The sequence below is a fragment of the Bradysia coprophila genome, unplaced genomic scaffold, assembly GCF_014529535.1.
Source record: "Bradysia coprophila strain Holo2 unplaced genomic scaffold, BU_Bcop_v1 contig_324, whole genome shotgun sequence".
Classification (NCBI taxonomy): domain Eukaryota; kingdom Metazoa; phylum Arthropoda; class Insecta; order Diptera; family Sciaridae; genus Bradysia; species Bradysia coprophila.
This window is the reverse complement of record NW_023503584.1, coordinates 4,723,630-4,740,271: the sequence shown is the minus strand read 5'-3', so window position 1 is coordinate 4,740,271 and position 16,642 is coordinate 4,723,630. Positions and strand designations below refer to the sequence as shown.

General features: G+C 33.6%; 1 protein-coding gene across 5 annotated transcripts in view; it reads right to left on the bottom strand.

Moving 5' to 3' along the window:
• LOC119079630 (protein grainyhead) overlaps positions 1-16,642 on the bottom strand; it is a 155,029-nt gene that overhangs the window by 112,036 nt on the left and 26,351 nt on the right. The gene's annotated exons all lie outside the window — the stretch shown is intronic.

Below are 16,642 nucleotides of genomic sequence, written 5' to 3'. Positions count from 1 at the left end.
AGAGAGAGGATTTTACGTTCTAACGTTTAATGTCAGGTTTTGTATTTCTATGGCACAAATTAATGCATACAAAGCGACGACAGTTGTCGTGTTTGTTGATTTTTGCTATAGGTCAACGCACTTCAAGCAAAAGTGATCATAGTTGACAGCTGCCAAATAGAGTAATATTTTGTATGAAATGGTTTTTTACAGTGCTGTACAGTTGTGTGACACACTGTCACGTTTCGGTACCCCATTTAGAGTACCACGCATGCTTGAAGTGCGTTGTATCGGTACATCTCATAAAAGTGAATTTTTGAACGTAACTTTCACAGAATTTTTGGATCTGTAGGCAAAAACGGTCGTTAATCGAGAGTTAAAATGCAGTTTAGGGAATAAGTCGTAATGAAACTAAGTCAAATCATCACAAAATCCTTCGCTGATAACATTTATGTAAGAATTGGCCCGCGAAGCCTATGTTATGATTTTACTTGAACAAAACATAAGCCTCTCTGGAAGACATTGTAAACGTTCTGGTTAAGGTACTGCGAAATTGTGCAACTTTTTTTTTATTTTCACATTTGGATCAATTTTCATAAATTATTCTGTGGAAAGAAATTTGTATCCAAAACGACGGCCCATTATAGACACTCGGTGGCTACATGCAGATTTGCAACAGATTTGTTGGTGTAGTCTTCGTTCTTCACTCTAACACCAGCTCGAACACCAGCTTCATGTTGCGCAGAGGCATTTCGTTTTTAGATGCGACAATTAAATGAAGCGGAGACGCTTAATTGAGATCGTGCACAAACGACTCCATATATCCACTTGAATCGACAGAACAAATCAAACATTCTTCAGGTCATCTTTAATGATCGCTAAACGTAGGAAATTGCGACTTCCTCTGATCCATCTGTTCAGTTTTTGATAACCACATACAAAGCTCTCTTTTTGTCACCGTCCGATCGAAGTTTCAAACAGTCGCAGAGCAGATGAAGCGGTGATACAAATTTCCTTAGCAATCTCAAATAACGTTCACAACGAGAGCACTCAAAAACAACGGAATTATTTACATCAAAGGCTGTCGGAATGGTCGCGTCACTAATTCACCATTCAACAACGCCTGTAAAATGTTCAACGCCACATCATCTTCGATCGATCCGACTCTGCCACACGCTCAGTTTCGTACCGCTCTGCTTCGTCTACCTGACTCAACTTTTGGTTCATTCGTTCAACTATGATCGTGCCAGCCTAACATCAACTATTTCTACCTCTATCGACGAGCTTTCTGCGATAATCTGTTTCTTGTTTGTTTCTTATTTTTTCTAATTTTGACTCAAAATTTTTATTTTGTTAACGTAAACTTAACTTTTCTATTGTACAATTAATACTAATAGTCCACTTGTATTAAGCCGACTTTAAATGAATAAAGAATTGAGAATTGAAGCTATCTTCTCTCTTCGTAGTTGACGCAGTGAATCTAAATCACAAGCACTTCTTATCTAGAACACAGCATCTAACTCCGGTCCCAGTAACAACAAATAATATTGTCATTCTTTGGCTGGCACTATGCGACCAACTTTCATGTAAGACAAATATCCGTCGAGATCTCAAAACTGTTTTGTCCTCCGAAGTAATCCATGAATTGTCGGCATTTTATTTGCTTTTAGTGTAACACTTTCAAAATAGATTTAATTTTAACATTTAAAAAAAGTCAAAAATGCAAAAAAAAATGATTTTGTCATTGAAAAATAGATAGAAATTGACAAAGTTGCCGATCACAAAAATATGTCGTCGATTTATATGCATTTTTTATGCATAGCAAAAGAAGGCAGGAACATAATATTTGTCTCGCAGTTTCTTTGCGCTAAATGAATTTCACTAAACAATACCACGTATATCATCTTATTGACATTGCAACTACAAAGTTCAACTTTCTTATAAGAAAAATATTCCTGTCTTATTTTCCTATGCATAAAAAATGCATTTAAATCGAGGACATATTTTTGTGGTCGGCAAATTCGTCAATTTTAATTTTGTTTACGATATCTCAAAACTGTTTATTCCCCCGATCTTATGGAAATAAAACCGATTTTGATTATTATTTTTTTTAATCGACGAAGAATGGAATTCCCGAGATTAAGTTCAAAGATGGGCCTACGGATCTAGAAACTTTTCCAGAAAAACAGGTTTTTACTCTGTTGATAGTTAAATGTATTATTCCGTCGACTAGAGATGAGCGGGTTGGGTTTTTTTTTGTCTTACATGAAAGTTGGTCGCATAGTGCCAGCCAAAGAATGACAATATTATTTGTTGTTACTGGGACCGGAGTTAGATGCTGTGTTCTAGATAAGAAGTGCTTGTGATTTAGATTCACTGCGTCAACTACGAAGAGAGAAGATAGCTTGCTAAGGAAATTTGTATCACCGCTTCATCTGCTCTGCGACTGTTTGAAACTTCGATCGGACGGTGACAAAAAGAGAGCTTTGTATGTGGTTATCAAAAACTGAACAGATGGATCAGAGGAAGTCGCAATTTCCTACGTTTAGCGATCATTAAAGATGACCTGAAGAATGTTTGATTTGTTCTGTCGATTCAAGTGGATATATGGAGTCGTTTGTGCACGATCTCAATTAAGCGTCTCCGCTTCATTTAATTGTCGCATCTAAAAACGAAATGCCTCTGCGCAACATGAAGCTGGTGTTCGAGCTGGTGTTAGAGTGAAGAACGAAGACTACACCAACAAATCTGTTGCAAATCTGCATGTAGCCACCGAGTGTCTATAATGGGCCGTCGTTTTGGATACAAATTTCTTTCCACAGAATAATTTATGAAAATTGATCCAAATGTGAAAATAAAAAAAAAGTTGCACAATTTCGCAGTACCTTAACCAGAACGTTTACAATGTCTTCCAGAGAGGCTTATGTTTTGTTCAAGTAAAATCATAACATAGGCTTCGCGGGCCAATTCTTACATAAATGTTATCAGCGAAGGATTTTGTGATGATTTGACTTAGTTTCATTACGACTTATTCCCTAAACTGCATTTTAACTCTCGATTAACGACCGTTTTTGCCTACAGATCCAAAAATTCTGTGAAAGTTACGTTCAAAAATTCACTTTTATGAGATGTACCGATACAACGCACTTCAAGCATGCGTGGTACTCTAAATGGGGTACCGAAACGTGACAGTGTGTCACACAACTGTACAGCACTGTAAAAAACCATTTCATACAAAATATTACTCTATTTGGCAGCTGTCAACTATGATCACTTTTGCTTGAAGTGCGTTGACCTATAGCAAAAATCAACAAACACGACAACTGTCGTCGCTTTGTATGCATAATTTGTGCATAGAAATAAAGACTGACATTAAGACGTTAGACGTAAAATTTGATTTGCTTTTTTCTATAAAATAGTGAGCTGAATGGCGTGTGGTAATTTGGCACACGGTGCAAAATAACGCAATTTTCAACTGCGTAATAGGTGAACTCACACACAGTTTTACTTCACTAAAATTTCGTAAAAGGGATAATAAGCATTAAATTTGCGTGTGCAAGATGGACTGAAGAAAATTGCCTTCAATAGGACAAAACTTAACGATTTCAAGATAAATATGTATGAAATATGCATATAGAAATAAAGTGCTGGTCAATAGCAAATTAGTTGGTGAGAAAATTTTTTTAACTTTAGAGGGTAATTAGATGTATACTTTTCTTATTTACTTACACAAGTCTTTTTTTCTATGCATAAATTATGCATACAAAAGTGGTCGTGCTTGTTGATTTGTCATACATTTCTACTTTGTTGATTTCGATGCGAGAGACAATAGTCAAATTTTTTTAATTCCCCAGTGAAATAAAATAAAATACAGTCCACTATTAAAAATTGAATTAAAGAACAAAGGAAGGCCATCTGTAATTTGGCTGCGAATTTAAAAATGTATTAAATATCGATCAATTACACCAAACAATTTAAAATAAAATTACATAAAACTATCGGCTAAACAAAGTTAAAACGCCGACAGTGAAAAGTTCCGGCCAAACAGACAAAAAACCGAGAAATTAAAGAAACGGCTACTGAAAAATTAACGGCCACAAATAATTGTAATAAAATCAAATAATCGGCAACAGCATATTAAACGGCCGCACAAGATTAATTTTTTAATAAAATCACATAAAGTGCAACCATCATCAGTAAACGAATTGCGACGAACAAAAGAAAGTCGCCACACATACTATACACAGTACGAGAACAGTCTTTGCCAGCATAACATTTTTCTGTGGATCGACGGTCATTAACGTAAGTTCATCTGGCCAAGGGTTCCCTAATTTGGTGAAGAGGAACAACGAAGTCAGCAACTAATTCAACAATTTTATTAAAATCAACCGTACATTGGAATCTATTAAATTCATAATTAAACGGTCGTAGAGTTGACCTCGTCATCATGAGCAAATTGATCAACGTTCAGTGTTTGAATATCTGGAAATGAATAGAAAATATTAAAATGCAAAGATTATTGGAGATACATGAACAGAATATCAAAGATTTGGAGGAATTCTACGAGGAATTGAAGGTCGATGAAATTACAAAGATACTTCTCGATAGAAAACTCAAGGTCGTCACGACTTTATGGGACAAAATTTACGATGCTAATACAACGATGATGGAGTCAACAGATTTTAGTTTTCGAATCAAACATGAAGAAACTGTATCGAAAAAGTATGACGTAGCTTTCAGTATTTTCGATGCTTCCGTTGTGCTGACATATTCATACTTCGACCTTCTGGAAGCACAAAGTTCCAATCAATCAATTCAAATAAGCGAGGTAGTGAGGGTCATCGAACAACAAAAAGAAAATGTAATGGCACTGTTCTGGCAAACTCGCCAGAATTCAACAAGCAGCAGTATCAATTAGCGAAAGTCTACCGCACCTACAATCGACGAAACCCTTACGTCGTATTTGAATCAATCAACCGTTAGCAGCAAGCAGAATCGAAGATTTTCCATTTAAAGGCGTTGCGTTTAATTCAACGTATTTCAAATTTGGTCCGAACGTGACAATTTTTTTTCGAAATCATAGAATGGGCGTTACCGTTTGGAAATTATTGGAAAATTGTTCAACAAATCCTTGATGAGTTGGTGGCCAATCAAAAGAAATTCGGTTGTAGAGCTGATGAACGTACTTGGGGTCGGGAAGACCAACACCAAATTATTGGATTAAACTCCATCCGGCAACAATAATTATATCGACAACAATAGCTACGTTATAAGGACAATTAGGTCATATCGGATCAACAAAAACCAATAAATACAATCCAGTCAGCCATTCAACAACAAAAAGAAAAACAAACTCACTGACCGTATCATCACAAAAATTCCGGAGCGTTTCATGAAGTCATACAAATTTTCGAGTCACATCCATATCATGGTCATCCGATACAGTTTGATGACCGAATCGTTTGAAACAACCCACGAACATGGTTGTTCCAGTACCCATGTTTGGGGTCGCTATTAGTCCCTAACTTGGCCCACTTGCAAACCTAGGATTAAGTAAAAGGGAAGTTGACAAATGTAGATAAAATATCAACAAACACTTAGCTTTGATCGAGTTTCAGTTAAATTTTTGTGTTGGTTCATCGCTTTAATAAACAACTGAATCATCCAACGTTGCAGTATTGGTGTCGAATTACAGGACTTGGCCGTTGGTTTACTCCACCGAACGCTTCCTTCCTTTATCACCAAACGATTCATCTTAAGCACGTTTCGTTCCCATCAACTAGTGCTCCATTTATGAAATAAATATTCGTCACACACTAGTCAAGCAAAAACCAAACTCATCACTTCAAATGGGTTCTCGCTGAGAATTTCATTTTTTCTGGTCGATCTGGTTATGGTTTATCCAACAAGGTCCTTTAAATTTCAATCCGTTTAGGACAAATTTATCGAGCACAATTTTAGTTGAATCAAATAGAACGCGGCGTCAAAACAAGTGTTTCGAGTGGAAACTGGTCAACGATGTCCTTTGTTATGATTATGAATACGAATGTCAATCACCACCTCACAGCTGATCAATTGGCTTAGTTCAATGACCTGTATGCGATATCAACAGCTGAGCAAACGAAACAATCGTGGGAAACAATTCAATTTTGTATAATATCTTGCTTTTCTTTTCCTCACTGAGGGGTTCAGGCCATTCTCCGGGTCAATAACGTTAATAGCGCCACCGGTTAGGAATTATTATAAGTAAAACTCTTTGTCATCGTATATGCCTACGGGCGATGATATTTGTTAGCAATCATACGGGATTGAATTCCCACAAATAAATAAGTTGGAATCAAAGATAAGTAATTTTCATTTTCAAACAAAATTTCTGAAATAACTATTATATCAACTGGGGAATTTAAAAAGTTACTGACTGTTTTTACGAATTTCTTCTCAAACAATCTCTGGAAAATTCAGAGATTTTGTACACGGATGAATTCGACTTTTCTCACTGAACTACATTGCTAGTACAGGCAGGTTCCGTTCAACAGAAAATGTTACAGAAAATGTTCCTCGAGAACCTTGTAAGAATTAGCCCCGGCGAAAGCCAATTTCTGTTTTGTCATTTTCCTTTTACAAAACATGAAATACATTATTTGTCTTCGAGCCAACTTAATTCTCCTTATACATAATGGAAAATATAAATCTAACTTCCGTTAGCTCATTCCTACAGGGGACGATTTTTCTACAATTTGACTAAAAAAAAGTTTCATTCTGTTCCCTAAACACAATTTTTGCCCTAAACTGAATGTTAACTCTCGATTTAACGAGCATTTTTGTCTACAAATCCGAAAAGTCTCTGAAATGTACGCATAAAAATTCACCCGCATGCCGCATAGAACAAATCAACAAAGACGACAATAATCGTCGTCGCTTTGCATGCATAATTTGTGCATAGAAAAAAAGACAGGCAATCTTGATATGTGCTGCAAGCAAGTGAGAAAGGTAGACTTTGTGGATCATCCGGGTAATCTCTAAAATTACAATGTTTCGTACTACATAACTACAATTCAATTTTCGAAGGACGCTTTTTTCAGAAAATAGTAAAACTCGCTGAATTTTAACTAAACAATTTTCTCGCAGGGAATGTACCGTCTATAAACAGCCCAGCTCACAAAACCATTTTGGTGTTTATTGTTATGCTACCAACTTTCTTGTAAGACAAATTGCTTGTTCCTGTTATGTCTTATTTTTCTATGCATAAAAAATGCATATGAATCGACGGCATATTTTTGTGATCGGCAACTTTGTGAAATCAAAAAGAAAATGTACGCGTACGAGATAACTTCAGATATAATACCATTTGATTTCGATGGGAGAGACAATAGTCATTTTCTCACCTCCGATGAACCTCCGGATGCCTTGTGAAAAATTATGTGTCGACCTCGGGGAAAAAGTAGGAAATTTCATTTCCTCGGGTGAAAAATTCGCTACGCTCTGGCCACAAAGAAAACACAGTCGAAATGAAATTTCCATTTTTTTTCCTTGGTTAACAAATAACTATTATATCAAATGGGGAATTTTAAATGTTTCCAACTACAAATTCCTTCTCAAAAAAATATAAAAAGGTTTGTGGGCTGTGATGGCTGCCTCCCTCTAGGTATAATTACTCGTAGATAATTCGACTAAAAATAAGTTCCCTAAACAGAATTTTTGCCCTAAAGTGACTCTCGATTTAACGAGCATTTTTGTCTACAAATCCGAAAGTCTCTGAAATGTACGCATAAAAATTCACCCGCATGCCGCATGAAATAAAGAACAAATCAACAAAAACGACAATTGTCGTCGCTTTGCATGCACAATTTGTGCATAGAAAAAAAGACAGGCAGACAATCTTGATATGTGCAAGCAAGTGAGAAAAGTAGACTTTGTGGATCATCCGGCTAATCTCTAAATGTTTTGTAGTACAAAACTGCAATTTAATTTTCGATTGACGCTTTTTTCTCAAAATAGTAAAATTTGCTGAATTTTGACTAAACAATTTGGCAGCTGTCGTCGCTTCGCATTAATATTGTGCATAGAAAAATAAGAGAGTCACTTATCTTGGCTTGAGTGCAAGTACACTTGGCTCAAGAAAATAAAATTGTTTACTGAATTTTTGTACATTTCACCCGATTGGAAGTGAGAGTACTGAAGTCTGAACGACGTCGGTCCAGTGGTTTGAGAACTATGAACAAAAAACATGTGGAGCAAAACATATCAATTGTCATTAAAATACTTTGAGTTTTTTCAAACAATGTTCACGGTGCCTTCGAAGCCCAAAAAACCATGAAATAAAGATTGCCCTGCAAGTTTTCAGAGTGCTGAACAAGTTCATCGAGAACCTTGTAAAAATAAGCCTCCGCGGAGACCAATTTCAGTTTAGTCATTTTCCTCTTACATTCGGGCGAACTTAATTTTCCTTATACGTAATGGAAAATATAAAATAAGCTTCCGCGAGCTTATCCCTACAGAAATTATATTGGACGATTTTGCTTTAATTTGACTAAATATTAGTTTCATTCATTCTAAATATTTCTTAAACATTGCCCTAAACTGAATTTTAACTATCGATTAATTAGCATTTTTGCCTGCAAATCTTCGAAAGATTACTTGCATTTAATCTTTCGAAAATAATCTGTCGATGGATTAGATCGAAATCTTCAAAGGGATTTCAATTTTATTATTTTGAAATTAAAAAATTTTTTCCAACATTTATTTGAAATATTGAGTCAGATTTAATTGTTTTATTTATTCTGAAATTGGAAATATTTGTTTAGTTGAAATTAAATGTTTTTTTTTTACTTAATTTGATCAGGATTTGAACTCGTTCACCTCGGTACCTCCGTATCTCCAGTCCTGTACTTTACCACTGAGCTATTGGGTTCGTAATCTTAGCAAGATTTATTTTCGCACCGTTGTTACGGAGATTTTACTCTTTCAAAGATTAAAAAATTAATCTTCTGAACGAAAAATTTGTACCAACTGAGGTAACCATCATAGTAGACGAGTTCAAATCCTAATCGAAGGCAACATTTTTTTTCATTTTACCAATTATTTAATAAACTATTATCATACTTCATAAATCTGTATGAGCAACGATAAGGAAGTTGAGCCTGGCAAAACTATTGAAAAGTACCATAAGCGTATGGAAAATATTATAATAACGATATTTTTCACCCATATTTAATTGTACCATTGATTAAGAAGTATAACAGACCAGTTTGCATGGAAGAATTATTTACTTTTTCACCGATTTTCTTTACTCGAAAATCAATATCCTTTAAGAAAAGCAAAAAAAGAAATCTGAAACATTTGGATGCTGTGGTTTTTACTTTTGCATCGCTAACAGATGACTAAAAATTACTCATGGCAGTAGCTTCTAATCATAAACTCTAGATACCAGGACAATGAACTTTTAACAAAAACAAAACATTTTCGTGGCAAAATCTTCACTTCTAATTGCTACTATCAATTTTAGACATTTTAAACCGAAACTCAATCTATCGAAAGATTTAATTTTTGTAATCTTTGAAAAAAGATTGAAACGAGATCTTTCGAAATATTTAAAATATTCGTAATCTTTCCGTAGATTAAACATTAAATCCGAATTTTTTCTCTGTGTATTCAATTAATAAAATGATTCAAATAAACAATTGAATTGCTAAAAAGTATTTCACCGAATGTTCCTTTTTAAATGTATTTGCGGTATTCAATTTACTTGTCTTTTTTTATATGCACAAAAAATGCACACAAATCGACGACATGTGTGCTGAAACGAAAGAAATGGTCGTCTATTTGCGTTAAATGAATTTTACTAAACAATTCGACGTTATATCATTTTATTGACATTGAAACTATAAAAAAAATATTTTTCATTTCAATCCAAATTTTAATTGTCTAGAATGCTCACAAAACGATTTTGGTGTTTATAGTTGTGCGACCAACTTTTATGTAACACAAATATTACGTTGTATGTTACTGTCTTCTTTTGCCACGCATAAAAAATGCATAAAATCGACGACAAATTAATTTGTCAACTTTTATTTTGTTTACGAGATCTCAAAAATGTCCCTCCGAAGTAATCCATGTTATTCGAAGTAATTCTATTTGCATTCAATGCAACATTTCAAAATGTATCTTATGGTTGTAATTTTAACATTAAAAAAAACTAGAAAATGTAAAAGGAAAAACTGACAAAGTTGCCGATCACAAAATATGTCGACGATCTATATGCATTTTTTATGCATAGCAAAAGAAGACAAGTACAAACACCGTAAGATTTGTCTTACAGGAAAGTTGGTATGTACAATACACGGAAAATAATTTGTTATCTCGTATCACGATGAGTAAAAGTACCTAGATTGGAAGCTACTATTTTTTATATAGTTTCAATGTCAATAAGATGATAATAACGTCGAATTGTTTAGTAAAATTCATTTAACGCAAACAAATGACAATTTCTTTCGCTTGAGTACACAAATTTGGAAAAAGAATGGGACATTTCTCTTCCATAATGTAAATGTAACACATAAACAATTGATTTTGCTTTGTTTAAATTACATGCACATCACTGATGTTGATTTATTATAAAGATAAACATATTTGTATAAAATGATAAACATTTGGTGTGATAAAAAAGTATTTCACCGAATGTTCGTTTTTAAATGCATTTGCGGCATTCGATATAGTTTCTTTTTTTGCTGGGATTGGGTTTTTGCTACTGGGAGAGAGAACGTACTAAAACGTAAAAAGCTGTCAAAAGATGTGACAGAAGGATTAGCTAAATATACTGAAATCAAACATTTTAGAGAATTACTCACTGTATATAGAACGAACGTGATGGTCAAAAGAAAATTTTCATTCGTCTCTCTTTTTTCTTTCTAAATTCTTTAACATTCAGTCATTATCACTTAAAAAGGATTGTGCGTCCATTATATGATATAAAACACATATAAACGCATAAATATGCCGCATGCTTAATACTTAGCGTACTACATAAATAAATACAATATAAAATAATACGATTTACGGAAATGATAACACATAAAATGTGTCTCTCTTGCGAAAGACGTTCAGCGATGAAATTTTTACAATAAAAAAAATAACAAAATGAAAATGCCATCATCATTTGTGATAATTACTGAGTCATATATGGACGACTAACGATGTTTATTTATGGATTTGAGTGAAAAAGACATGCACTTTTATAGTTTATGAGATTAGGTTTTTTTTTATTATTTCTATTATTGCAACGATTTTCTTTTACTCAGTCGATCAATTTCTAAGAGAAACTACACAAAATGGGCATCTTCGATAAAATAAATATTTTTTTCAATAAATATCATTTTTCACTGCTTCACAAACTTATACATACTGCTTCTATGGGGAATTCAATATGTCTTCGGGATACGTTACGTTGTTACGTATAGAATCAATGGCTAAGAAAAAACCGATGTCTTGAGGATCGATACGCGAGGAATGATGAGAGGTCGAACAATGGATTCCCAATTAGGTTGTTTTTGAAGATTGAGGCACGCTTTCGAAAATGTAACATTTATTCTATTTATGAACTGGGGATTGACAGCAGAGTTGATTTTAGAATATGATCTGCTTTGAATTTGATTTAGAAGTACAGAATACAAATACTCTGACAGTTAGATCTTACGCCAGGTAAAATTCATGTCATGTTTTAGCATTTGAAGACTGACAGAACTTAAGACAGTTTGGAGTTTCTTAGACAATATAAAATGGACTGCAGAGTGTACAGAATTTCAGTGAAATTTAGGAAGAAATTCGCTTCAGCTTGCTGTTCAACAAAACTGCTCATATAACTTTTTACGTTTTTTACCACTACCCCAAGTACAACCACTTTTGTTTGTATGAGTGTATCAACTGAAGCAAATTCATGCCTACATTTAACTGAAATCACGATACCTTAAAATGGATACATTTAAGTACTACAACGTGCAACTACATGTATGTTAAACAAAAATGCCGATTTATAGAAATCATACCAAGTACTAGAGTATCTTGGTTCAATTCGAACACCAGTTGGTCCCATTAAGATTTCTTAGAGTTGGTATGTATTTTGATCAAAGTATTCTAAGGGTTTGAATGAAACCAAAGACGCTTCTTTTATCTAAGGTAACAGAATTAGGACCTACTAGATTTTAGGCACTCAGATATATACGTTCCTTTTAAAATGCCCTATTGATTGCACGTCGATCGCATTTACACAAAAAATGAAAATAAGTCTTAATGGTTTTACCTTTGATGTGAATAGCTTTGATATTGTTTATTACCTTGCTCAATTCTTTAACGATTACACACTTAACTTCAAGATGATGATTAAACTAAACAAGACATTACAAATGGTTTGTCAGAAAGAGTTTGCCCTCTTCATCATCAAACACTTTAATGTACATAAATAAATGATTACTACCAAGCAGCTTGAGTCTAAAACAAACTCTCACGTTTGACAAATAATATTTTTTTTAATGTTTTCTATTCCTTAGAAATGTACGGTGAACAATGAACATTTTATATAATTAACATGTAAAACGACAAAATTAATATCATTTAAGGTTTGAGCCAGTCGGATTTTTTTTTTCACTTCTGTCAAAATCCTAACTTAACCGTTCTGAGGTCTAAAAAACCATTAAAATAATTTCATAATAAATGGCATTGGTAATGCTTAATGATTTTTTGTACACTCTTCTCGTTGTATTCAATTTTAAATTTCTATCCATAATCTCGAAAGGGATAAAAGGAATCATTTATCACGGACATATAAGGTTCACAGTATATATCCATCGAGATAGTGAATTATGTATACCAAAAAATGACTGTGCACCTCGGCACCAAAGCAAAATCATTTCTTAAGCACACAACTAATAAATTTGATTAATTTGTTAAAACGAAGATATTATGTTTTGTTTAGGTCTTTTTTTCTGTAAATGCTTAAATAAATATGTGAATAATATAGCCGCATAAATTTATTTTATTTAAACTCTATACGTTGTGTTCAAATTGGATAGAGTTTAGATAGGGAATGACATTAAAATATAGCATTCGATTAAATGTGATTGCTATCGCATGTGTGGTTTATGGTAATTTTTGTTTAGATTTGTTATTTTTTAATAAATGTTTCTCATGGATTCGATTAGTAAAATCATATATTTTACCGATTTGATGGAATTTGCACATGTATCACTAATTATACGAACATTGTAAACATCGCCTTGAGTTCTACGAAACGTACAATGCAACACTTATCGGTCGCGAACCAGACGACCGACACAGTCTTCGTATACAGATCTCAGTGCACTTTTCATGTAATTCCAGTTGTTCTCAGGTCAAGTTAGATTCTGAAAAAAGGTCTTCTACTTCTCTCATTTCTAGTACTCAATTATCATGGCATTGGCAGTAGTTAAAACTTAAGAGGCATCGATCATTTGTTGAAAAGCATACATTTGGGCGTTTTTTAAATACTGGATTTTACGTTACTTTTGATGATATCTTTCAATCAGAATCATTTTTCGAATTGTGTTAGTTTTCAGATTTGGAAACAGATTTGGTTGTAGAAGTTTGACCAGCTCTGAGAAAACCTTTAAGTTGATGAAAATTTCGTTAAACTACTGACATTTCTCAGAGCTGGTCAAACCACTACAACCAAAACTAATTTTTATTCAATTCGTGGTCGTTATTGCGGTCGTACATTAAAAAAAATGATTCTGATGAAAAAATATCGCCTAAAACCACTTACAGTGGAGGTGAATGTTTTATCAAAAAAAATCTTATCAGAAAAATTTGAGGAAGAAAATTGTAACAAAAAAAAATTGCGTCAACAAGTGGCAGATGATTCGGCTTTCCTTCCGTTTGAATTCCATTCTTTGAAGCAATATATTTCACAATTATAAAAATTTTCCTTCCTCAACATCTGCCACTTGTGACGCAATTTTTTTTGTCATAATTTTCATCCTAAAATTTTTCTGGTAAGATTGTTGTTGATAAAACTTTCACGTACTTTCCTCCGCCATTTATGACGCATATCTTTTTGCGTGTCGAATCTGTAAGCGTCACCTACACCGATATCAGTTCTTTTGTATGTGGATAACAGGACTTGCGTCACACCTCCACTGTAAGTGGTTTTGGGCGATATCAGCTCTTTTGTAAGTTGTGATTTTTTAGAATTTGGTCGAAGATAATAGACAATCATATTGTGCAGTTTGAACGAAAATATTCTTCTTGCAAAACTGTATAACTTTCTCTTTGATCTGAACCTTCCAGCTTTCATTTGACGAAAATTTGACGGAATTCGAAAATTTGAAGAAAATAAAAACTTTGATGAAAATCGAAAATTTCACTAAAATCGATAAATTGACTAATATCGAAAATTTGACCCGAATTGAAAATTTGGGGCACTTAAAACGCTCATAGCTTGCAAAAAATTTAGGGAAACCATTAAACACGCATCGACTAGAATCTAAAACTCTATAACTTTGTCTTTTACACGAGGTTTCTATCTGCCGTATTTTCCAAGTTATGGCTGACATAGCTGCGCACTTAAAACGCTCACAGCTCCCAAATAGACGCCTTTTTAAGAAAACCAAAAAAACACGTGTCGACTAGAATGTGAAACTCTATAAACTTGTCTTTTAAACGAACTTTCTATCTGCAGTATTTTCCATGGCTAATAAAGCTCGCACTTAAAACGCTCATAGCTTCAAAATAGGCGACCTTTTAGGGAAACCATGAAACACGTATCGACTAGAATCTAAAACTCTATAAATTTGTTTTTTTAAAGAACTTTCAATCTGTCATATTTTCTGAGCTCAATAGTTTAACACGCTCATAGCTCCGAAATTATAAGCTTTTATAAAAATGCCTTCAAATTAGTTTCTTAGAATTACGTTCTTAACATACCCTGAAAATTTCAGCCAAATCCACCAGTAAATTCAAAAGTTTCGTTGTAACAACGCAACGTAACAAAGTAACAGAGTAACAAAGGTTGGGGAAATTCATCAATTTCAAAATATATAGAAATCAATTTCTTCATACAAATTTTCAAGTTTTCAAGTGTGATAGCTCATTTATGCCCAGATTACGAATAAAATACTTTGGGGGTAGTAGGAGTAAAGGAGGAAAAGTCAAAAAGTTCGTGTATAAATGTTCCTCAGTCCTGCGGAAAATTTTTTTGCCAAATTTTTCAGTGTGAACGGACTTGCGTCACGGCCCTTCACTAACGTAGGGACATGATCATCGAAATATAAATACGAGACACGCAAATGAAGGCTACAATTTTAACTAAACATCGATGTCTCTTAAAATCAATTGTATCTTAAAGACAACGATTGAAGTTATGGATTCTTATTTTTAGTCATTTGAACGCATCTATATTGAACTATATCAAAATTGAAAAGATTTTTTTGCCTCGTTATGCTATATTTAGCTCACTGCTCGAATCTAATTTATACAACAAAACCATTGATGTCACATTCATTATATTCACTAAAATTGCTAGACTGTATATGATCCTACTGACTTCTAAGTTTTTTTTAGTTCCTAATCAAAAAATTAGATAACCTTTACAAATCTGTGTATTAGTTTGTCCAGGTCGGAAACGTACTACACAAATGGAGGCTTTACAGATAAGACAAACACTTTACTACAGTTCAGTCATTGAAATAGAAAGTTATCAGAACCACTTTGGAATTTCATTAGTTCACTACGGCTTTTTAGTAAGTTTATAAATTTTGTAGTTTATACGGAAGCTTGTCTATTTGAGTTTATTTTAATAATTTTTGAATAAAGATCTGCTCTTTTTTGTTGCGCTCGAATGTGTACAAAATATAAATTCTCATAAAATATTCAACATCGAGCGAAGTTCGATAAAGACAGTGAAAATGTATTCATCTTTGTTAGTATTTACTTTCCAAAATCATCCACCATGTACTCCTCTACAACTAATAATTTGTGTTACTTAATTCTGTAAGTTTCAGTTGCAAGCTATCCGTCTGCAAACGATCTAAAATACAACTCAATAACAATGTATAGACGGTACTGATTATAAGTACTTAGTTTGATAAAAAAAACATTATTTATGCGCTTAATCTCTGCAAACGGAACTAAACGAAACTTTACTGCACTGTCACCTACAATTGGTCAATATTATTTTAGTCAATTTAGTTATTATGGTAGAATGTTGGTTTTTAGGAGTTTTATCTGTACGTTGATGTACACTTTATTCGTACATTGTTGTACATTCAATCCGTACAGTTGCAATTGTGATTTCTATATTTGACCCCATTCCGCTTAGATATCTTTTTTCAATTATTTTACGTAGAGGTTAAGCCAGCTACATCAAGAATTCACAACTTCGATCTGCTGATGAGACCTGTTATCATTTCTCTGCTGCGCTTAAATGTTTTCATTTTTCTTTCTCTTTATTTTATTTCGAACAATCTTTTCTTAGTAGTCTTGATGCAGTTTGCCCATATATTTCGTACGTGTTCCGTGAACAAACCTCGGGATGAAGTTCTCAACTTATCGATTGTAGCTATGTGATTATTGTGCTTTTGTTACAATATATAACTTTATATTACTTTATATTCAACTGAATGACAAGGCAATCCTT